The following is an 18170-nucleotide window of genomic DNA, read 5'->3' on the forward strand; positions in this document are numbered from 1 at the left end:
CCTGGTTTTGAAGGTCAACGATTATAACAACACAGTTTACTCTGTTAAACAAATCCACCTCTCACATTCGTCTCCATGTTTGTGTAAGTCGTCTGCAATAAAAAATGAGAATTACAAGATTTGTTAATTGCCACAGTAAATTTCTTAATCGTTTGCCAAAGTCAACTCTACTCATTGCAGCTGAAAAGTCTCTGAACCACAAAAATGGGTACCCAAGTTGACCTCTAAAATGAAAAATAAAAAACAATGGATAATACAAACATTCGTGTTGCCGTTGAATGCAAGCTTTTATCTTTTCTGATTTGTGGGTACTAGTTTAAACGATGGGTGGTTTCTACTGGAATTTTCTGTTCATCATTGTATCTCTCTGTTTTGAGATTGCTGCAGCAGGAGTTACAGATCATAGAGATGGTACGATTTTATTAAAATGAGTTGCTTTTACTGATCTGCTTAAAAGAAATAGTTTTGATGTGTTTTTGAAATGCATGTATCACAATTTACAGTATCTTCATTGAGTATGGTGCAAAGACAATGGCCAAATTCGCCTGGATTGGCATGGAAAGGAGGTGATCCTTTCGCTTCTAACTTGACCGCGGTTACTCGTGACGGCGCCCGAGTAACTTATCTGTGAGTTGGTTTATGTTTGTGAAAGAAAAATAAAATTGAAACAAGAATAATCTAATTTATCAATTTGAAACTAAGATTACAAGAACTAATGATCAATGCTCAGCTCAATCAAGGAATTACACAGTTGAATTATCATTATATGGAGATCTTAGATACATTTAAGACCTCAAATTTATCTTGCAAAACAGCTTACATTTTTAAACATAAAGAAAACAAATTGAACTTACAAACAAATAAAACGAATAAGTAAGTATTCCATCTAGTTCTATTTGATCTTTCATAATGTTGGATGCTTGTATTCCTTACATTTCTATTTTTTTAATACAGATAATTATCAACAATGGGCCTAGTGGGAGAATTGCCTCCAGAAATTGGAGGCCTTACAGGTCTCCTTGCTCTGTAAGTTCCATACATCAATTGGAAATATTGAATTAACTTAATTATGGCAGTAATTTGTGGGCCTTGGATTAATCAAAAAAAGTTGTTGTTGCAGATATTTGTCGTTCAACCCAGGCTTGACAGGACCAATTCCACCAAGTTTAGGAAACTTACACACCCTTACACAGCTGTGAGAATTCCTACTTTACAAATACCATGCTCTTAAATTTATAGTTAGTTTCGTTAAATAATTGTTTTTAAATTATATTTTGTTAAATTTTTGATCTATTTTCAATAGTATTGTTGCTGTTTCTAAATTTTATGGCGTGAGAAGTTTTAGGATCGACATTTCTGATTGCACTTTACGAGCCATCAATATTGATGTTTTCTAAAATCTTTATAATAGATTATGAAATGTGATTTAAAATGTTGACAACAAAATATTTCAAGATTAAATTTAGAAACAGCAGTCAAGTGACTGCTTAATAAATTTATGAAAATCGGATAACATTGAATTTCGAACTTGTTGGCAATTTGTAACATTTACAGTGTCTTAACTGCGTGTAATTTCACCGGGCGCATTCCGGAAGAGCTTGGCAATCTCCAACGGCTTCAATTTCTGTAAGAAAAACTGCATTATTTTCAAGATACTTAATTGTTCACAAGTTTACTACTTTATATGGTAAGTTGAAGGAAAAACTATTGATCAGGGATTTCAATTCCAACAAACTGGGCGGTAATATTCCTGCCAGCTTGGGTAACCTTAGTAAACTCTGGTGGTTTGACGTTGCCAACAATGGTTTTGGTGGAACAATCCCACCCGAGTTTGGGAAGCTTCATGCCTGTCTTCACTTGTAAGCCATGTATTCGTTTTTTCACTCTTTCCTGCTAATAATCTCTCTACATTCATACAATGGGCTCCTCCTAATTGGCAGACTCTTCTCTTTTTGATTGATTGTTGAAGCCACCTTAATAAAAACAGGTTGGAAGGTTCCATTCGACCTGAAATGTTCCACCAAAACATGACCATCCTGCATGTGTAAGGACACATTTAATTTCTTTATAACAAAGGATTCTTTTTCTATTTTAAGTCTTAAACAAGGCATTCTAAGTTTTCATTTATTTAGATAGATTACTGGACATAAACACTATGTTCTAAATTTTCATTTATTTTGAAGTGGCTCATATGATTAAACAACGCATTTTTAAAAAAAAATTATTTACATAGTTTGTTAGAGGCGGTTCATCTACTATTGATTAGTATCCACTTTTGAAAAAAAAAAACAACTACTACTATTGATTAGTATAATTTTAACAAATAAAAGCCTATGCTATTTGATTAATCTGAGATTACTGTTTCATATTGGGCTTGATTTTCTGTCATATAATGTGCAGACTGTTCGATCATAATCTTCTGAATGGAAGGATACCCTCCACTGTTGGTCTTGTTAAGACCATGACAATTCTGTAAGTCTGGATATGTGTCCATCACTAGATTTTGGCCTTGTTGATTCTCATTTTAAACAACTGCATTTTTCGAAACTTGTTTGTTTTTGTTAAAAATAATGTTTATTATAGTATCTGGGCATTTAATGCACAGTCCAGAACTTTCTACTTGCTTCTTGGAGCCTCTCTCTTTGTGCAAAATGTGAATTTAAAATTATGTAGAAATCTCTAGAGTGCTTCCTTTCTTGAAGCTTCTCAAGAACCCTCTAGAAATATGTATGAGCTCTATAAATAGAGCATTCCTCTCAGCTGTAATAACAAGAAGAAACTTTATAGCTCTTTGATATATTTGAGTTTTGCTGCTCTGTTTTTAAGCTCTGTTTTTATGCTATGTTTTTCATTCTTTGTGCTGCTGTTTTAATTCATCATGGTATCAGAGCATTTTCAGTTCTTTGGGCTGTGAATATATGATGCTTTTGGAATGAATATATGTGTTTTTCCTTGTGTGAATCTTTACATTTGCAGGCTGTAACTAAGGAGTGAACAGCAGTTTGGTTTGGGACAAAAAAACTACATCAAAAGAAGAATATTGCAGCAAAAGAAAAGGTTTTTTCTTCAACAAATTGGTGAGATTTTTTCAATTTCAAGCTTGGGTGTTCAAGTTTTTAAATATCTTTCATTCTCATCCAAAAAAAAGGGAGAGAATTTAACAATGGAATCACTTGGTGTGACTTTGCCTACAGTTAAATTAAATGGAAAAAATTATTATGATTGGGTATCTCATGTTGAAATCACTCTAACCCTTCAAAATTGTTATGATATTGTGACTGGTAGTGAACAAAGGCCTGCAAATCTAGGAAATGATCAAGATAATTGGGATAAAAGGGACAAGAGGGCAGCAGCACTAATCAAGCTTACACTTTCAGAAGAAGTTTTTCCAGAAGTTCGTAATGAGAGAAGTGGAGTCAAAGTTTGAGAGATTTTGAAAGATTTATATCAAAATTCAGGTGATGTATGGATCTTATCTCTCACAACTAAATTATACAATTTGAAATTATCAAGCTCACAAGAGATAGTCCCACATTTAAGTAAGTTAAAGGAAAAGAAAAATGAGCTTGCTTCTCTTGGAAAAGATATAGATGATAAAGATTTTGTGCAAATTATATTACAAAGTCTTCCAGGATCTTATCAATCATTTATAAGGGGTTTAGATACTGCAGATAAATTAAAAAATATTAAATCAGAAGAATTGTGTGCTAAGTTGGTTCAAGAAGAGAAAAGACAAGTTAAAGAAAAAGAATCATTTGATGGTGAATCTCAAGCATTTGTAATGAAAGGAAAACAATATTATAAGAAGTCACAAGAAAATGAATCTAAAGAAAGAAATTGGAAGAATGAAAATAAGAGTATTTCATATATAGATCATAATAGAAGTAAATGGAAATGTCATTATTGTGGTAAAATGGGTCATAAGGCAAATGAATGTTTCAAGAAGAAAAGAGATGTAGAAAAGAAAGTAAATAATTATCCAAAATTAGGAGATTCTAAAAGAAATGCATTTTGTGTTGCACTTAAAGAAAATAATACTTTCAAAGAAGATTGAGTTATTGATTCTGGTGCTACACAACACATGTCTCATAATGAGAATCAATTTGAATCAATAAGTGAAAATAATAGAGAGAAAATATATTTGGGGGATAATAGTGCTTTAGAAGTTAAAGGGACTGGTAATGTCAAAATTGATAATGGTTTGTTCAAAAATGTGAAATTAGTTCCTAAATTAAAAACAAATATGCTTTCAGTATCTCAAATTACAAGTCAAGGACATAAAATAGAATTCTACAATGATAAGTGCTTAATCAAGGATGTCAATGATAATTATAGAGTCATTGCAATTGGTAACATGGAGAATGGATTATATAAATTTCAAGAATTTACTTCTAAATGTGGAGATAAACATATGTGTGCTATTGCCCAATATGATGATATGAGCAGGATATGGCATGAGCGTTTGGGGCACATCAATTTTCAAAGTCTCAAGCTTATGGAGAAATTACAAATGGTGCATGGGCTGCCAAAGATATCATTAAGCCCTAAGGTGTGTGAAGGATGTGCAATGGGAAAACAACATGTGGAAAGTTTCCCTCAAGATAAATCATGAAGAGCAAAAACTCCTCTACATTTAGTCCATAGTGATGTAATGGGTCCTTTCAAAACATCATCAATTGGAGGATCAAGGTATGCCCTCACTTTTATAGATGATTATAGTAGAAGAATTTGGGTGTATTTTCTACAAAAGAAAGATGAAGTGTTTCAAAAGTTTAAAGAGTTTAAAGCTTTGACTGAAAAACAAAGTGGAAAGTACTTAAAGATACTAAGAACTGATAGAGGGACTGAATACATGAATAAAGCTCTTTTAGATTTTTGTAAAGAACATGGCATTAAAAAGGAATCAACTGTCTCTTATTCACCCCAACAAAATGGTGTTGCTGAAAGGAAAAATAGAACTATAATAGAAATGGCTAGGTGCATGCTTCATTCTAGAAATCTAGAAGCCAAATTTTGGGCTGAAGCAGTTCATACTGCCGTATATATCTTGAATAGAACACCTACTAAGGCAGTTTTGAACATAACACCAGAAGAGGCATGGAGTGGAAGAAAGCCTACAGTATCTCATTTTAGAATTTTTGGTTGTAAAGCATATGCTCACATTCCTGATGAAAGGAGGAGCAAACTTGAAAGGAAAAGCGAGAAGTGCATAATGGTTGGATATAGTGAGGAATCGAAAGGATATAGGTTATACAATCCTAGAACTAATGAAATCTATATTAAAAGAAATGTATGGTTTGATGAAGATGTTAAGAATGATAATTCTCCAACATTATCTTTCTTTCCAATTTTGATTGATGAAGAAAATTCTACTTCTACCAAAGTCAAAGTCAAGGTGTGCAAACCACTACATGGGATGAGACTCAAGAAAGTGATAATGAAAATCCAAAGAAATTTAGAAGCATCAAAGAAATTTATCAAGAAGGTCTTAGATATATATTTGCTAACTATGCTCTTATGACTAAGGTGATGCAGGTTGACACTCCAAACACATATGAAGAAGCAAAAGGAAAAGAAGAATGGGAAGCAGCTATGCAAGAAGAATACAATTCTTTGATGAAGAATGGAACATGGGAACTAACAACACTTCCAGAAGGCAAAAATGTGGTTGGTTGCAAGTGGACCTATAGAACCAAATTCACATCAGATGGAGCTATTGAAAAATACAAAGCAAGGTTAGTGGCTAAAGGTTTCTCACAAGAAGAAGGTATAGACTATACTGAAACCTTTGCTCCAGTAGCTAAGATGACTTCCATTTGTACAATAGTTGCTTTAGCTGCAAAGTTTGGTTGGAAAAATTTTCAAATGGATGTAAAAAGTGCATTTTTGCATGGTGACTTAAAAGAAGAAATTTATATGCAACAACCACCAGGATTTATTAAGTATGGAGAAGAGAATTTGGTGTGTAGATTAAGAAAATCACTCTATGGTCTCAAACAAGCACCAAGGGAATGGTACTCAAAAATTAATAATTACTTCCTAGAAGTTGGATTTAAAAGAAGTAATGCTGATCTAGATGTGTATGTAAAATATTGTGATAATAAGGTTGTTATCATTGTATTGTATGTGGATGACTTGATTATTACAGGAGATCACACACATGATATTGAGATAACTAAAAATCAACTCAAACAAGCTTTCGAAATAACTGATTTAGGACTAATGCACTATTTTTTGGGTATGCAAGTATGGCAAGAAGAAGGAAGAATCATGCTCTCTCAAACTAAATATGCTCTTGATGTACTTAAAAAATTCAATATGAGTGATTGTAAACCATGTAATACACCATGTGAAATAGGAGTAAAGTTGGGTGCTAACTCTACTCAAAAGAAAGTGGATGGAAAATTATATAGGCAGCTTGTTGGAAATCTTTTGTATCTTACTATAACTAGACCAGATATTGCATATGCAGTTGGTATTGTATTGAGATACATGGCAGATCCACACATTGAACATTGGAAAGCGGCTAAACGAATATTAAGATATATTAAGGGTACTTACCAGCTTGGCATTGAATACAAATATGGAGGAGAACCTACTTTAGTTGGATATATGGATTCTGATTATGCAGGTGACATTGATGATAGAAAGTCAACTTTAGGATATATCTTCCATCTTGGATCAGGACCGATTTCGTGGAGTAGCAAGAAGCAATCAACAGTGTCACTCTCATCTACAGAAGCTGAATATATTGGTTTATCAAAGGCATCTCAAGAAGCATTATGGCTTAGGAGGTTACTTGAAGAATTGCATCATCCACAAGACTCTCCAACAACAATATTTTGTGATAATCAAAGTACTATCAAGCTAGCAAAAAATCCAGTATATCATGCAAGGTCCAAGCATATAGAAGTGCATCATCATTTTGTTCGAGATCTAATTGAAAGACAAGAGGTGGAGCTTCAATTTTGCGGAACAGAAGATCAACTTGCTGATATATTTACAAAAGCATTGTCTATTGTAAAATCTACGAAATTTAGAGATCTATTGCAGCTCAAAGATGTTCCTACTCTCTCCAAATAAACATTATGGGGGGGTGTTAAAAATAATGTTTATTATAGTATCTGGGCATTTAATGCACAGTCCAGAACTTTCTACTTGCTTCTTGGAGCCTCTCTCTTTGTGCAAAATGTGAATTTAAAATTATGTAGAAATCTCTAGAGTGCTTCCTTTCTTGAAGCTTCTCAAGAACCCTCTAGAAATATGTATGAGCTCTATAAATAGAGCATTCCTCTCAGCTGTAATAACAAGAAGAAACTTTATAGCTCTTTGATATATTTGAATTTTGCTGCTCTGTTTTTAAGCTCTGTTTTTATGCTCTGTTTTTCATTCTTTGTGCTGCTGTTTTAATTCATCAGTTTTCTTACTGAAAAAGCATTTTAACAGGAAGCTGGATGGAAACCAATTGGAGGGCACAATACCGTCAAACATTAGCTCCTTGGCGAAACTAGGCGAATTGTAAGATTCCTTGATTTGATATTTCATAGAGGTAAAGTCGATGCAAACAATTAATGGAGATAATAGATTTATTCTCTGATTTCAATATATGGTTCAGGCGTCTTTCAAATGATAAACTGATTGGTCAAATTCCGAATTTAGCCGGCCTGCAATCCCTCCAATACTTGTAAGTAGTCAACGTGTAAACAAGCTCCATTAATGGCGGCGCTGTATCTATTATATATATTTTTTATGATATTTTGGCGCGTGGTATTGGCAGGGACCTGAGCAACAATTCATTTGAAGCATCGGCTGTTCCTGACTGGATTTCTTCTTCTCAATTGTTAACAACAATGTAAGTCGAGAGAAATCAAACGCTTGGGAAATATCAATGTAAATGAAGTAGAGAAGAAGATTAATTATATATACTGATTCTCTTTCTTTCTTGCATTTCGAATGTCTTACCAATTCAATGGAAAATGGAAAGTTAGACAGACCACTACCATCTAACATTTTGAAATTGCCATCATTGGAGACATTGTGAGTTTATTCAGAATTTGATTCGTTTATGTTTTTATTGGAATGATAGATTATTCTTCAAAATATTGGTTATAAAAATCCCAACATCTTTAATATCGTTCGTACAAAAATTCACAAACAATCATATTCAAATATAACACTCATTAAAATTATGATCTGTGAAAATAGAATGTCATTGACTTTATCTTTGGTTAGATTACATTAAAATAAGTGATTCATTCCAAACTTCATTACACAATGAGCAGGAGAATGGCAAGCAATTTCATTGATGGAGATGTGAATTTCAACAGTGTAACAAGCCAGGGGCTACAAGAAATAGATTTACAGAACAACAGCATCACCGGTGCATTCCTGCCAAACCAGGTCATGGCCGTGTAAGATTTTGTTTAAAGTAAGGGAAAGTCCATTTATTTTAATTATATTGAGTTTTTTTTTTTTTTTTAAATAAATTTATTTATAAATTATCTGAGTTTGACGTATTTTTACAAATAGATTATTGTCAATTTTTTTATGGTAGTAAAATTTAATAGTATTGTCTTATACGTCAATTATTATCATTGTTGTTTTGTTTTATGTTAATTATATTTGGAGGTAATTTAATGTGGAGAAAATATATAATTTTTATTTGACTTTCATTATTAATTATAGTAAAGTTATATATTCATATATAATTGGTACATTGATTTAATTATTATTATTTGTATAAGATATGTATTCATGTAAGTATTTAGAGTGTTGTAGTGGTGAGCTATGGCAATGTATGAATTGCTTATATGCTTTGATTTACAACACTTGGTTTCAATAGTATATTACATTTCAAGCTAAAAGAAAAACAAATTAAAGTTCTTACATCATAATTGTATAGTTGTTTTGAAAAGAAAACAAGCGCCATGTTCTTGTCCTTAGAATGCATTCTAATAAAAAAAAAAATAATATGTAGGATACTGAATTGTTGAAATAGAATGTATTATAGTAAATTTGTAATGATCCAAAAACTATCTTCTACATTTATAATTTCAAAATTTGAATATTAGAATAATTAATTGATATAAAATAAAAGATAAAAAGAGACAAAAATATTAAATTAAATTAAATAACATATTAATCTTATTTTTTTATAACTAATAACATATAAAATTAAATATAAACACTAGAGCAATGAGTGAGAAAGGGAGCAGGTCTGGAGCTTTCAACCTGAGGGTTTCTTGTAGATGCAGGAGTGTTGCAGGGGTGTCTAAGATTGGTGAGGGGGAAGATAATGATGATGATGAGGATGATGATGCACTTGGCAGTGAGGGAGTTTTTTTTTGTGAGCTTTTGGTGGACTTTTCCCTGTTGGATCCAGCTGTCTTGTTGTCCTAGTGCTCTCTAGTTGTTGGTCTGAAGGAAAGGGTTTTTCAAACACATCTTCTTTCTCTTGTGTGGTGCAGTTCAGCTGGGAGTTTTTTCCATTGGGTTGGAACTCATGTTGTCTGTGGCCTTCATTGTTTAAGAAGGATATGCAAAGATTGTGGTCTAGTCTTTAGTACCATTCTTGCTGGTGACAGTGTTGATGGGTTCCTCCAAGGTGTCGCTCTTTGCTAGGGGAAACTTTCTTTTAAGGGCTATTGTCTAATTTTTGTAAAGGTTGGCTCCACCCTTCTACGACTATGGGGAGAGAGGTTTTCCCCTAGATTCATAGCTAGTTGTGATGGTAACATGGGCAAGGGTGGGGGTATTGGATTTCAAAGCTTGTTCCATTGCTCTCATTCTCCCTGGTTCATCTTACCTTGGAATGACATTATTTGGATCAAGTCTTTTGGATCCTGTGTCTTCCCAAGCTCTAGCGGGGAGTTTAGCTATCTGCATGGTACTCCTCACTTTTATGCTAGTAAAGACTAGGTTGGGATGGTTCCTCACCCCCTCCCTTTGTTGGATGTCATGATGGGTTGCTACCTTTGGGGCAATCTTGGGTTGTGGAGGCTCATGCTTCTTGTCTCTCTTGGGCACTATTGGTTTCAAGCATTAGGTTCTTGTGCCTTTAGACGCTTATGTTTTCAACCCTAAATCTTAATTTAAACCATATACTATTATTAATTAATCATTACAATTATTTTCAGTCAATATTTGAATATGTGATACCACTATTGCTATTTCAGATTTTTTTAATTGATCAAATTGTTGCATTAAAGATGATATTTACAAACTATACAAATTATATAAAATAATAATAATTATCTTAATAAGAGATTTAAATTTAACATAATAAATTACTGAAGATATAGTTTTTATTAGAAACTATAAAATCAACACCTCTATCACTAAAGTTTATGCAATTTTCAAAGTATTTATTCAACTGTTTGGCTTCAATAGACAATTTTGTTGGGAGAAATTTGTGCCAAATTATATAGAAGTCTAACTTGGTCTTAGCTAATATCGATTATTATTTTTTAAACAATAATCAAACTGAATATTTAATAGTTATATAATAGTTTATTTATTTAATTTTATATGTTTTTTATTAAGAAAAGTAGCAAGAGGGTGTTGGCCCATGGTACAAACAACTCACACTAGATACTACTAAATAGAATTAACAACACCTAAAACCAAACCCAGGATCACCAAGGATCTACAATATAGACTTACCTCTATCAAAGACAAAAGTTTGAGAATGACACACCTTGGGACAAGCCCCCATACAAGCTGTGAAACATAACCAAAAAAAAGAACCAAGGACTTGGATGAGCCCTTTAAAACTTCCAGTGTACATCCAATCACAAGAAGACAAGAACCATGAGGAATGAGGTCCTTTCATCACCATGAAAATTGAACAACTAAACAAGGTAGCAACTTGACTATCCTTTCTTCTTTGTTAGAACCCGAGATCCATAGCCATCTTGGCCCCTTTCTTAACCCTGCACTTTCAAAGATCTTCCACCTCATAGTAGTCTCATTTCCCACCTCAATAGTGAAAGGGTCCCCCACAACAGAAATAGGGGGAGAGAAGATCAAAACATCAAGGTTAGGAAGGTGGAGCCACCAATCCCCCAACCTATCACAAGCAACAGCCTTGAAAATATCCCCCTCAATAGGAGTCTCCAACAACTCACACCAGATCTTCACCTCAATAAGAGATAGCTTCACCTCCATAAATAATATAAATAACATATTAAATTAATATATTATGCTTACAAATATTTGATTAATGAAAAATAGTTCATATTGATTGGTTGATTAGTGTTAAACTAATTTCCTAATTATATAAATTGAATACAATAGTACTAGCCTAGATAAGTATAATAAAGCTCTTATATTTTGTCAAGATAGATTTGCAATGATTTGAAATGCAAAATTATAAAACATGTTCATAATTTGATAAAAATTTCAACTAGCTTATATGATATTACTATTCATATACAATAGAATTCAATAAATTAGATTCACCATACCATTTAATATGGTGTCATATGTCTTTGTATTAATCAATTTTCTTTTTTCTATCCTTGTCATTCCACTACAAACAATAATTTCGAAATGTAGTTTAAATATTTGTTTTCTTCATAATAAAGAAAAAGAAAATTGGCAAAGTAAATTAAATATATTAATCTTAATATCATTAAGGGTCCGTTTGGCAAGAGGAATACAAGTGGAATAGGCATATGCAAATTCTTAAAGTTTTGAATTCTTTGTTTGGATGCACCAAATCGGAATTGGAATAGGAATAAAATTGTAATACGTATTCCAATTTTGGCCCAAAAAAGAACATTTTCTATTACACCTAAATAGAATAAGAATACGTATTCCTATTCCAATTTTATTTATTTTAGTAAACATAAATTTTTTAGGTTCATGAGTTCCCCATCAAATTCTGGCTGAACCAAACAAGAATAGGAATATGTAGCCCCATTTTTAATTCGAGAATAAGTATTCCTATTCCCTCATTTATATTCCTGTAGCAAAATGAACCCTAATATTAAAATATACACCATTAGAAATATAATGTATTATAGTAAATTTGTAATGATCCAAAAACTATCTTCTACATTTATAATTTTAAAACTTGAATATTAGAATAATTAATTGATGTAAAATAAAAGATAAAAAGACACAAAAATATTAAATTAAATTAAATAACATATTAATCTTATTTTATTTTTATAACTAGTAACATATTAAATTAAATAAATAAACTATTATATAACTATAAAATATTTAGCATAATTATTGTTTAAAAAATAATAATCGGTATTAGGTAAGACCAAGTCAAATTTCTATATAGTTTTTGAAGTCAAACAGTTGAATAAATACGTCAAAAATTGCATAAACTTCGGTGACGGAAGTGTCGATTTTATAGTTTCTAATAAAAACGGTATCTTTGAATTTTATTATGTTAAATTCAAATCTCTTATTAAGATTATTAATATTATTTTATATAATGTTTATAGTTTGTAAATAACATCTTTAATGTAACAATGCGATCAATAAAAATTCTGAAATAACAATAGTGGTATCACATATTCAAATATTGACAAAAAATAATTGTAATGATTAATTAATAATAGTATATGTTTCAAATTAAGATTTAGGGTGAAAAACATAAGCCTCTAAATAATTTTAATAGAAAATTAAAAAAATATGTTGATAGTTAAATTAAAAATAGATATTAAGTATTAAAACTAAACATAATGAATCTATAAATAATTTCTTAATATTAATAAAATTTATGACTAGTTCAAAATGTAGCCAAAAACATATCAAAATGGAGGAAGTCTATAAGATCAAATGAAATGAACCAATTATGATTACAATAAATAGTATAGATAATATATTAAAATAATAAATTAATATATTATGTTTACAAATATTTGATTAATGGAAAATAGTTCATTTTGATTGGTTGATTGGTGTTAAACCAATTTCCTAATTATATAAATTGAATAGCATAGGACAATAAAGCTCTTATATTTTATCAAGATAGATTTGCAATAATTTGAAATGCAAAATTATAAAACATGTTCATAATTTGATAAAATTTTCAACTAGCTTATATGATATTACTATTCATATATGATAGTATTCAATAAATTAGATTCACCATACCATTTAATATTTTATAAATCTAGTTTCATATGTCTTTGTATTAATCAATTTTCTTTTTTCCATCCTTGTCATCCCACTACAAACAATACTCATTAGTCATGTACAAACAATAATGTCAAAATATAGTATAAATATTTTTTCTTCATAAATAAAGAAAAAGAAAATTGGCAAAGTAAATTAAAATAGTAATCTTAATATCATTAAGGGCCCATTTGCCATCGGGAATATAAGTGGAATAGGCATATGTAAATTTTTAAAATTTTGAATTCTTTGTTTGGATGCACCAAATCAGAATTGGACTAGGAATAGGCCCAAAAATGAGCATTTTCCATTCCACCTAAATAGGTGGAATAGGAATACATATTCCTATTCCAATTTTATTTATTTTAGAAAACATAAATTTTCGGGTTCGTGAATTCCCCATCAAATTCTAGCTGAACCAAACAAGAATAGGAATAGGAATACGTACCCCCATTTTCTATTCGAGAATAAGTATTCCTATTCCCGTATTTATATTCCCACAGCTAAACAAACCCTAATATTAAAATACACACCATTAGAAATAAAACCTAAATTTAGAAATTATCTTAGCAATTTTTTGAGTGGACATCGAACAATGCGTAAATTTGATAGAGACCACATTAACATTTAACTATTTTCTCTATATTATAGAAAATATGTTTTTGGGCATTAACATGTAGGCCTAGTCCTTCGGGTTGGATGTCAAATACAATGAGATGTTAATGGATGATAGTTTCCAATTCAAAAGATAATATAGTTAGATTATTAAATATCGTAGAAAATAAGCAGTTAAAATAAAAGGTTAGAAATATAAATTGATTAAGTGATCTAGTTTATTATTTTTATGGCTCACAAAATGTGAGTGCATTATAATGTGTGTAGCTACTATTGAGAACTTATTGTATTTTTTAAGACTTTCTAATCTTCCATCTTTGTACATGCCCATGTGATAATTTTTATCATACAAACTCTTAAGATTTTTTAATAAAATTGACAAATTTTGTAGTATAATCTATATTTATATCTTATAGATTATATGTATTGGTTGCAAGAATTGTCAAATGCAGCATTCATCTATGCTAGAATAAGATCTCTTCTGGTATTCGTGCATTCTTAAAATAAGTTCTGGAATATCATTTGGACCTATTTGGTTGACCTAGAAGAGGAGTCAAAATATACATATTCTATGTTTGGTTGCAACAATTGAAATAGGAATTGGAATAAGTTTTCTTTTTAAATTTTAATAATTAAATTATAATTTTTAGTTTGGTAATATTCTAATAAGCCTTTTTTTTTTTTAAATTGACTTTAGAAGTGAAAGATATACCACAACCTTTGAAATTCATCGAAATTCAAAGGGTGTATTATATTGTATATTATAGATTTAATTCTAAATTAAATCAAATTATTTTATTGAGTATAAGATCAAAACTAAAATCATTTTATTTTTTTAATATATTAAAGAATATAAAAAATACAAATAAGTCAAGATCATTAATATGATATTTAAATGATCTTTCAACATAAATTTAATTATAAGACTAAACACAAGATTTATTTGTAAAGATAATTTTATGAAAGTTTAGAAAAAATATCAAATCTGATATTAGTCTTTTTTCTTATTTAAAAAAAAAATACATATTAAACGTTAAATAATGTTGACCTAGTTTATATCTTATGATGAACAAAGAAAATAGTCAAAAAATGCATTTGAGTGGCAAAATACAATCAAACGACAAAGTCAGAGACCCGACAACCCATCAAATTTGGTTTATTAAAAATTGGAATAGGAATAAGCTATTCTTATTCTATCTTTTTTTAGGAATTCTGTTATACTCATTTTATGGTCAAATTAGGATAGGCAAATTCTAATTCAAATTTTATATTTTGCAAACAAACGTCAAATTGGCGAATGCAGGTATTTAGATTTTCCTATTCTCGCCCAATTCCTACAACCAAACGGGACCTATACATATATATTTATATGTGTGTGTATACACATACATGAATACATACATACATATGACTATTATCTAATCAATATTCATAGCATTAGAAGTGCGTTCTAATTTTTTTTCCTAAAAATTTTGTAAACAATTCAAAATTCTCCTCTTACAATTGTATTTTACACACAACTTGGAAGTTGCAACTATTGAGAATTGTGTCTCAACCTTGCAAGCTTTTTCCTGAAAAATTCTTCAATTTGTTTGTGGTAGTTTTCACATGTTTATGAGTTGGAAAAAGATGTATGAGTTGTTAAAATTGTTTCTTGTCCCTAGTACAATATAGGAGGGTTATTTTAAGAGTATAAACAACACATTATATGACTTTTATGGGGGTCTAAACTAGAGGACAAAATTATGGATGAAAATGTTATTCTTGGAGTTACAAATGATAAGTGGGTAACATGTGGCATGGTTGTTTTGCCCATGATTTTGGCTCATGGTTTTGTAAGACCACAAATTATTTCCAAGTTGAGGAGGGCTTGGGGAGGTGTTTGAAACATCGAGTTTTGTTTGCAAGACTGGGTGCTAGAAGGAGTCTCTCTGAGTCTGAGTTCGAGTTTGAGTTGTGGTGATGTGCTCCTGTATGAACTTGCATTACAAGTGTATTGTAATATTATTGATTTGAGAATACATTGTGCAAGTTTTTCTCGCAGAAGGGTTTTCCCATAGTAATCATAATGTTATGCATTCATTATTATTTTGATTATATTATTATGCATTTCTTGAGATCTCTACAATAGTTAGTTGAATTTTCATAATCGTCCTCTCAATATTAGTGTAGGAAGTGATTCGATGGACCTTTGCTTCCTTACTAGTGGTATCAGAGCCTGGCTAGTTTTGGTTCTATTTGTTGGATATGGAGTTTTTTGAGCTTATCAAGGTCTAAGTGGGAGCTTGTGTAGAGGTTTTCATTTCTGTGTTGCAAGATTGCAAAGATGAAAAACATATCAAAGATGATTGATGTAGAGAAGTTTTCTGGCACAAACTTTGAGATGTGGAAGCTAAAGATGGAAGATCTATTGATTGATCAAGCTCTATGGGATGTGATTGATGAGAATAAGCTAAGGCCCACATATCCGACTTTAGTCGCACAATATGATGTGACAGACAAAAAAGCTAAAGGTCTCATTAGATTATGTCTTGTAAACTCAATTCTAATTAATGTCCATTAAGAACCTACCATGAAAAATCTTTGGAAGAAGCTAAGTGAGATCTATCGAGAAAAATCACTTGTGAATGAGATTTTCTTGAGGAAAAAGTTGTATTCCTTGAGAATGGAAGAAGGTGGGCAAATTTCTGAGCATCTTGAAAATTTTAATGTGTTGGTGACTGATTTGACCTCAATTTGGGTGTCAATGGATGAAGAAGGTGCCAAGTCTTGCTATGTTCATTTTTGAACTCATGAGATAGCCTTATCATGGCCATAGGGACCACTTCATTTGTCTTGATGATGGAGGACATTGTTGGTTCTCTACTTTCTAAGGAGATGAGAAGGAAGGTCTCTTTGAATTCCAAAGAGGCTTTGAGTGTTCAAGGAAGACCAAAAGAAAGAGGAAAGAATGAAAAGTAGCATGGTCATTCTAAGTCCAAGAATAAGGGGAGATCAAAATCTCCTAGTAAATCCAAGGCGATATGCTGGAATTATAGCAAACTTAGACACTTCTGAAAGGACTGCAAAGAGGAGGAGAAGAAGAAGAAGAAGAAGCAAGATTTTGATTCTGAGTCTAAGAAGGAAGATAGAGATTTTTTCATCACAGCCTTGGCCACTCATGCAGGTGAAAATGTATGGTTGATATACTTAGGTGCATCTTTTCAGATGACTGCTAATAGAAATTGGTTTAGTAAGTATGAAAATTTTAATGGTGATAAGGTGTATTTGGTTGATAACTCAGTTCTTGGTATTGTTGGTTATGGAAGTATTCATGTGAAATTTTCTGATGGAATAATTAGAAGATTTGATGGTGTCTTGCATATCCTGGGACTAGTGAGGAACTTTTTATCTATTAGCAAACTAATAGATGTAGATGTGCATGTATAGTTTTATGAAGCAAGTGTAAAAATGGTGAGAGGTGCTATGGTAATAGCAAGAGGAAGAAGATTGGGTACATTGTACTAGCTTGATGCATACACAATTGAGTGCAATATTACTTCTAATAAGATTTTGAAGAGGACTACTTTGTTGGAGAAGGAGAGGGTTTCTCTTTCAATAGATGGTCATGGTTTTTGGGTACCCAAGGGTGCTCTATCTTCTGAATCAAAGTTACCTGCAGAGAAGAATATGTTATGGTACCAAAGACTCAGCCACATAGGTGAGAAGGGTCTATGAACCTTAAAAAATAAAAACCTTGTTCATGGTTTGAATGATTGCAATCTTGAGTTTGATTTTTGTGAGCATTGTATCTATGGTAAACAAAACTGCATTTAGTTTTACTCAAGTTCTCATAAGTCCTCGTGTATTTTAGATCTAATCCATTCGGATGTATTTGGTCTAATTGATGTTCCTTCTATTGGTAGATCAGTTTATTATGTTTCTTTCATTGATGATTTTAGTAGAAGAACATGGGTTTATTTCCTTAGAAGTAAAGCTGAAGCTTTCAGTCATTTCAAAGAATTTAAAGCGATGGTTGAGTTGCAAACTGGAAAGAAGATAAAGTGTTTGAGAACTAATAATGGTGGTGAATTTCGCTCCAATGATTTTGACACATTTTGAAAAGACTGTGGTATTAAAAGAGAGAAGACAACTCTCTATTCTCCATAGTAGAATGGAGTTTTAGAAAGAACCTAAACATGAACTTGAACCAGATCTTGTTTGAAGGTCTAGTAGATAGAGGAAAGCACCAGAAAGGTAAATTCTCTTGAACATTGGAGGTGTATATTTGATTTGAATGCTAATATTGATGAACTAAAATCTGTAGAAGAGGCTCTTGGTATGAATGATTCAGAGTCCTAGAAAATAGCCATGGAAGAAGAGATGAAAACTCTTAAGAGGAATTACACTTGGGACCTTGTACCATTGCCTAAAGGACG

The 18170-nt window shown here is 31.4% G+C and overlaps 1 pseudogene; it reads left to right on the plus strand.

Moving 5' to 3' along the window:
• The first annotated feature begins 323 nt into the window (after positions 1–323).
• Positions 324–18170, plus strand: part of LOC149565099 (leucine-rich repeat receptor protein kinase HPCA1-like) — a 50226-nt pseudogene continuing 32379 nt past the window's right edge.

Source organism: Cupressus sempervirens, chromosome 3 (assembly GCF_028749045.1).
Source record: "Cupressus sempervirens isolate cs-2001-9-10 chromosome 3, ASM2874904v1, whole genome shotgun sequence".
NCBI classification, from domain to species: domain Eukaryota; kingdom Viridiplantae; phylum Streptophyta; class Pinopsida; order Cupressales; family Cupressaceae; genus Cupressus; species Cupressus sempervirens.